Raw genomic sequence first — 7,864 nt, 5'->3', positions numbered from 1 at the left:
ATATGTTGTATTTTTACATGTTTTTTCACTTGTTTAGATTATTTGCATTATATAGCCAAAACATCAAGCCATTTAATGGAATTGTTTTTCTCCCCTCACTTCAATGTGTGGTTCATTTCTTTTAGAGTATTTATGGTTCCCATAAGTTTTTTCAAAAATCTCTAGTCAGAAATAAAAGAAAATATTTAGACATTTTACAAACTATAAACTTCACTTTTTCAGTCTATCTTTATTGTATAGATCATCCTCGCAAATGGTGTCTGTTTTGTGGTTCATTGTCTCTTGACTTTTCCATGTTTATCTGACACATAATAAATCCAATTGTCATATCAGGGAATGATTGGGGACAATTCCTAAGCCACGGTAATCATCAGTGTGACACCGGTATTGAAAGACCTATGCACAAAAATTGTAAGGAGCAGCCTCAGTAAAGAACTGTTCAGAGTTCCCGAGTGATAAGGCTAGAATTTAGGCAAACACAGCTAAGGAAGGATAGAGAGCAAGTCAGGAGATGGGGATGGACAGACAGGAGAGTTGCTTGGAGGCAAGAATGATCGAGATTCCTTAAGGAGATCATAAATTCACATGGCCGCCAGTCTAGCCCAAAGATTCTTTTGTTTCCAATAGAACCCGATTTTTAGACAAAGTTGGCAAATATGTTTCAACTTTCATGCTAACTCTAATCAATGGAACTTTTATGAGCGGAGAGACAATACATCCCATTTTGCCTGGGATGTTCTCACTTCCTACTTTTACTCAAGCATTTATTAATAGCTCTCACTGTGACTCTCAGAAGAGCCCTAGCTTCAACAAGCAATTATGCTGTCACCTCAACTGTGAGAAAGATCCTAAGTCTTCCTAAAGCTCTGTAAGAATGTTTCTGATTGATTTGTGTTGTCTTCCCAGGGCTAAGAGTAGTTTAAAAAGCTGGGAGGGTTGGCAGCATAGCATATGTACCTCGTGTTCGCCATGTCTAAGTTAATGGATGAGCCCGACGCAAATACTTTGTTTAACCAAAAGAATAAGAAGCATAAAGGAAGTCAACAAATGGGAATGTACAACTTGACAACATATTCTACATTGGCACATGTAAAAAATATAAAAGGGAATGGTGATGTTAGTAACAATAAGTGCTTATTAAAATTTTAATATCCTTTTCGGATTTCATCAGTTGGTAGATGAACATTGCTCACATTGTATCATAGTTGAAATCAAGAACCATCTTACAATTGAAGAACTATTGTTATTTAATTACCAGCACATTTTTTCTTAGTGCTACCTAAAATAGTCGCACATTGTACCTTCCCTGATTTACTTGCTCTTTCAAAGGCCACCACCTTCTTCTTAAGAGCTCTGTCCTCCAGTTGCAAGTACCTAGGAATTTACTTCTCCCTGGAGTGACCAATGTGGAATAATTCTTAAGTGAATCTACACTCCTGAGTTTCTCTGCAGGACTTTTTCTGAGATCACACCCTTACTAGGTTTTCTCCCTGTAGAGGGCAGAAAAACAACCCCTCAAAATGTTCATATCCTAATACCCAGAATAAACTGTGAATAAGTTACACCACATGAAAAAGGGAAATTAAGGTTGTACATGGGAATAAGGTTGTTACATGGTTAATGAAACGATCTTAAAAAGGGAGATTATAGTAGATGACCAGACTAGGCCTATTATAATCACAAGCATTATAATCACAAGCTGGAAAGTGAAGAAAATGCATTCTTTTCTACAGCCTCCAGACAGGAACACAGTCCTACCAACACTGATTTCAGGTTAGCGAGACCTGCGTTGTGATTCTGCAGAAGAAAACTGGAAGACTAAAAAAAATTGTGTTGTTCTAAGCCACTAAGTTGGCAGTAATTTATTACAACAGCAATAGAAAATGAACACACTCTTCTTTCCTGTACTGCTTAAAACCTTTCGGTGGTTTATTGCACTTAGGCAAAATCTAACATTCTCCATTTGGCTTAGAAGTTTCTGCACAATCTACTCTGTGCCCACATCTGTCAGCTTCCCCTTTCCTGCCTTTGCTCTGGCCTTCCTCAGATGCTCAGGAAAATCAATCTCCTTTCTATTCACAGCTTTTGCATCTGCTTTATCCTCTCCCTGGGACACTTTCCTCCTTCTTTTCTCTTGGCCACCTTCTACTCAGCATTCAAGTCCTAGTTTAATATTCTTTTTTCCTTAGGGAAGACTATCATGTTTTCCAGACTTATAAGCCCTTCAGTAAACTTGGTAGAAATTTAAGTAAATAATCATTCTCTGTGATTTATTCTTTCAAGTGTCTCTCCCCTGCTAAATGGTAAATTCCGTGAGAGCACAAATACGTTCCTTGTTTGTTCCCAGGCCTATTACAAAAACTGGCACGAAAATATTTCCTGGTTGAATGATAACTTCTGTGAGGCAGACAGAGAAGAGACAAACTTGAGGATCAAAGAACATAATAACTTGCCCCCAAATCACACAGCTGGTAAGGGGCAGATCTAGGATTCAAAGTAAGGGGTTTTTTTTGTTACTGTTGTCAAAGTATGAATGCTTACCAGAAAACACTCTATTATATTGCCTCTCATAGACTTAAAAAAAAACCAACTTCTGAGTATAATAAATATATGCTCAGAAGTATATAAAATATCTGGTAGGGCCAGGTATCTAGAAGACATTTAATATGCAAGCAGTGAATGCACAAAAAGGTAGCTGGAAAGCGCATATGCTAATAAGAGAACATATATGAGTAAAGTAGCCATGAGAAAATGTCACCTTGTCCTCATCAGAAATTCCTTTTAATCAAGTAGAAGCAACTGCTAATTCAACTTCTGATGGTTTCTCTGATTTGAAGATATTTTCTCAATATAAACAGTCACATCAACCATAGGTTGACCTGATTTTGCAGGCCCCATGCCCTACTGTGGTTTTATTAAATGCTAGTGAAAAAGTTAATTTCCCTCAATAAGTCAAGTTTAACTCCAGTCCCTGAAAACAAAGTTATCCCTCCTAACCATTAATAAATTGGTTGAATGTCAAATAGCACCTTGATTTTGTTTCATTAATGTTCATTAAACAACCAAAAAAGGAAAGAAGTTGATTATGTCAGGCTCACAATTTTAAATTAAAATGGAAAGAAGCAGGAGTTTCTAATTTGCAAACACAGAGCTTCAGACAGCAAACAGGTAAAGGTGACTGTGCACGCTGTGGGAAGAAAAAAATTAGTGGCTAATTAAAACTTTAGTCATTTAAAATGTCTCTACTGCAAACACAAATTGCTACTTTGCATCTTCCCATAAATCTCCAAACTCTATTAAATGTTTCATACGAAGAATCTTAAATATTGATGATGCATTTTGTTATTGTGCTTTGAATCATGTGCACTTGAACACTTTATAGAGGAAGGAAAATCGCGGAAGAAGTACTGGCTGGGAATCAAAAAATGTGGTTCTACTTCTGGCTTGTCTTTTTCCTCATTCATGGTGTGATTGGGAATACTATGTCACTAAATCTTCCTGTGCCTCAGTTTCCAGTAAAATGAAATAATACTTGATCTTGAAAAAGATGTTGTGTGTTTTTTATTATTTGATTTACCTTTATATTCTTATTTATACATACTGGCAATAGGGGCTTGGGGCTGTGTTAGAACAGGGTCCTCATTCAAGCCAATTCAACATCAAGAAAGAATATTCATAGACTAATTCACTTTGTCAGCCTGACCCTTAAAAATTTGATTCTGATTCAAGGTGGCAGCCAGTCAACCGAACGGCTATCTAAAAACCACAGACGTTCTTTCATCCTTACTATCTGAACAGACAAAGGAAATATGCAAACTTTTCAATCCTCCAGCCAAGGAAAGATGGAAAAGTTATGATTCCCTGCAAAGTAACCACTTTTCAGAGCATGACAAGTGAAAACACTCTTTTCCACGTGTTCATGGAAAAAAAAAATGGTATAAAATTTGAATCCTATTTTTAAATGCATTTGGAGAAATTGCTATTTAAGAAAGCCTAGCAAAGAACACATAAAAATACAAGAATTTTATACATATATAACATAATTGATTTTACTTTTATCTTTTATCTGTACCTTATTTATGCCCTATTTCATTGTATTATTTTCCCTTCATTTCTCATCACTACTGCTATTGCCCTCCTTCTGAAAGGTATTCACACTAGTGTATTTAATCTATGTCTCTCCAATTTCCCTTCTCTCTACCTATTTAGATATATGTGTATCTTTGAAAAATATATGGTATTAACATGTGTTTTTAATTTGCATAAATGGTGCTATAAATCTTACTCTTGCTCCCTTTTCTTATTAACATGTTTCCAAGATGTAGCCTAACTGCAATAAATCGAGCTCTTTACTTCTGACTCTGCATCATATTTCATCTTGTGCATAAATCATATTTTATTTAATCATTCCCCTGGGAATGGACATGTAGGTTGCTTCTTACTAGTGACAGCCACCAGCAAAAAATAAATGTTGTTATGAAAAATTTGTGCATGTCCTTTTACAAATTTATGCAGGCTTTTTTTTTTGGATATAAATCTTGGAGTAAAATTTCTTGGTCTTAATGACATAAAAATGTATCCTATATCCTAGACATTGGTACTCTCTTCTTCACAATGAACAGTTTAATCACCCACCAGCAGTGGACAAGGCTTTATAATAGTCTCAGCAGTACATTAATATATGTCAACTTTGTAATTTTGTGATTTTTTAATTAAGTTAAGAAAGTTATCTTTTGTTCAAAGTTGACTTTTTATTATAAAGTCATATAGAACACTGTCATATTTCTGCACGTTTTGAGCTATTTATGTGCATCTCTTCCCTATATTCCATTACTAACTACAATTATATTTTTCTAGTGTTAAAACATGATTACATTTCTGGAATTGACTCATTGGTTCATGATGTTTTTTTGTTTGTTTTTGTTTTTTTGCGGTACGCGAGCCTCTCACTGTTGTGGCCTCTCCCGTTGCGGAGCACAGGCTCCGGACGCGCAGGCTCAGCGGCCATGGCTCACGGGCCCAGCCGCTCCGCGGCATGTGGGATCTTCCCGGACTGGGGCACGAACCCGTGTCCCCTGCATCGGCAGGCGGACTCTCAACCACCGTGCCACCGGGGAAGCCCCATGATGTATTTTTAAACATACTATTTGCTTCTGTTAGATTCATTTAATTCAGACTTTTTACATCTATATTTAATACTGAAATTGACCTATGATATCTCTTCTTGTACTACCTTCAACTTGTTTGGGTATCAAAAATAATTTTATTAAAGTGACTGAATAACTTCCTTCATTATTCCATTTTGTTTTACTTTTTATAACCTCTTATATAAGATTTGGATTATCTGTTTCTTGAAAAATTAACAGAACTCGCTTTTAAACCAGACCTGAGCTTTTTGATGGAAATGGAGTTAGAACTTTCATTACTAATTTAAGTTTTTGTTGCTGTTAGTGTGTTATTCTTTTTTGTTTCATTTTTAGCCAATTTTGGCATTTTATGTTTCTCAAAATGTATCAATTTTATCTAGATTTTCATGTTTATTGACATGTAAATTGCTAAAAGTATTCTTTTATTTTAAAAATCTATAAGGCATATAATTATCTAAGAACAGAAGAAAAATGCAAATAAATAGAAAAGAAGAAGATAACGAGTAAATGTATATTCCATCTTTGTTGATTATAAAGTTATAGCTGGGACACGATATTCAAATTTCCTATATATTTTCTTATTTGTGTTTGCTTGAGTTCTTAATTGCAATAATGGATATTTTTAATTATTGAATATAATTATTCATTTATTTTTTCTGACTTTTAATTATGGATTTTTAATGATATTATTAAACACATATTCATTAATCATCATTTTTATCCTTCTGATGCAATTTCCCTTTCGTCTACACTTTTTTTTTTTTTTTTTTTTTTTTTTTTTTTTTTTTTTTTCGGTATGCGGGCCTCTCACTGTTGTGGCCTCTCCCGTTGCGGAGCACAGGCTCCGGACGTGCAGGCCCAGCGGCCATGGCTCACGGGCTCAGCCGCTCCGCGGCACATGGGATCTTCCCGGACCAGGGCACGAACCCGTGTCTCCTGCATCGGCAGGAGGATTCTCAACCATTGCGCCACCAGGGAAGCCCTCGTCTACACTTATATTAAGTTTGCTTTGACATTAAAATTCCTAACCTGGATTTCTTTTGGCTTATACATTATTTTCAAACAAATCAAAAGTGATTGCTTTAAATAAAAATGTGTATAACAATACTAATGTATCTTGATTTTTATTCACTCTGACAGGCTATCATTTGGTCAGTGAATTGAGCCTATTTATATATATTGTAATTACTGATGTATTTAGATTTATTTCTGAATCTTATTTTGTGTTTTCTACTTGCTGTATTTTTTTTATATCTTTCTACTTTGCCCCTTTTCTGTCTTTTCAAATAGATGTGGATTTCCTTTTGCCAATGTAAAAGTTACTCTTTAATTTTTATTCTTTGGGTGGTCCCTTTTTACATACAGGTCCCAGTAAAAATGTTCCTTATTAACCTCCTAAGCTCCAGAATATTTCTGCCTCCAAATTGTAATCAGACATGAACCTAACATACTCTTTTCTCTGATTTCTTCATCCTTAATATCCTCTCCCCACAACATCACGTAGGAACTTTAGAGAAATGTGTCTGTTATAGGTTGAATTGTGTCTCTTCAGTAAAGCATGGCTCTACCAGTTATTAGGCATGTGACTTTGGACAAGAAAATAAAATGCTCCAAGCTGAATAACCTCATTTGTAAAGAGTAGCGTTTTACTGACACACATACCCCACACGACTTTTTGGTGAATCATACAATGCCAAGGAAGGGTAGGGGATTCATGCTCAGTGATACACCATGTGCATGGAATGCTTGATGTCCAGGGTCATATATTAGGCCATCATGTGATTTGAGTGACTGGATTGTAAAAGAAGAGAGCAGGCACTCAACCACACACAGCAAAGATAGGTATTGATCCTCGTGCTTGTTGCTTTAACCCTAGGGCACTGCCTAAGAAGGGCAGGGTTGGAGTGTCCTGTCGTGGTTGTGGAAAGCAATGTGGCACTCTGTATTTGGGCAGCACTAAAAAACTCTACCTAGTTCATGTATTTCCATAATCAGCATACAATTTCTCATTACACTTTAAACACATCATTAAAATAAAATCATGATAACTGAGAAATTCTGAGCCTTTGTAGACTTATACAATACTTTATGATATCAGGTAATTCCAGACTGCTCCTGATATTATTTGGGGGGTGGGACAGGGCTTAGGAACAAGAGTATAAATAAATGGAAATAAATGGCTCTCACCCTCCTCCCCTCCCTACCAGAACTGACCGGTATGTATCTGGACACCTATCTTCAAGTCCAGGCTCCATCCCCACCCACTCCAGGACCCTCAGTTATGCTCACTAAAGGAGCATTCTGCCCACAAAAGAATGGACTTGGAAAGAGGTCCTCACAAGCCCTGAAACAGACTAGAGACGGTTGAACAGAGATATTTCTGGATCCCAGTTACCTGAAACATGGTCTAGAAGGGAACATACATGCATTTACCCTTGGCAGACATATCCTATTAGCTCCATGGACTCCTCATCCCAGAGAAGGTGATAGGGTACAGCTGCAGAAGGGCAAGAGGAGACCCTGTATGGTATGGTGTCCAAGGCAGGGGTCCCAGGACCTCAGATATAAGGGTATTACTCATCCCAGGTTTCTTTGCTGTCAGATTAGTGAGTAACTCTAAGAGGCATTTTCTCCAAAACCATTAAGCTTTTATTTTATTGCTGTGACATAGTTTAGTGAAGTAGCTTCTATGTGTAATGCAACAGAATAACGTAAGG

The sequence above is a fragment of the Kogia breviceps genome, chromosome 2, assembly GCF_026419965.1.
Source record: "Kogia breviceps isolate mKogBre1 chromosome 2, mKogBre1 haplotype 1, whole genome shotgun sequence".
Taxonomy (NCBI): Eukaryota; Metazoa; Chordata; class Mammalia; order Artiodactyla; family Physeteridae; genus Kogia; species Kogia breviceps.
This window is presented reverse-complemented; position numbering follows the sequence as displayed.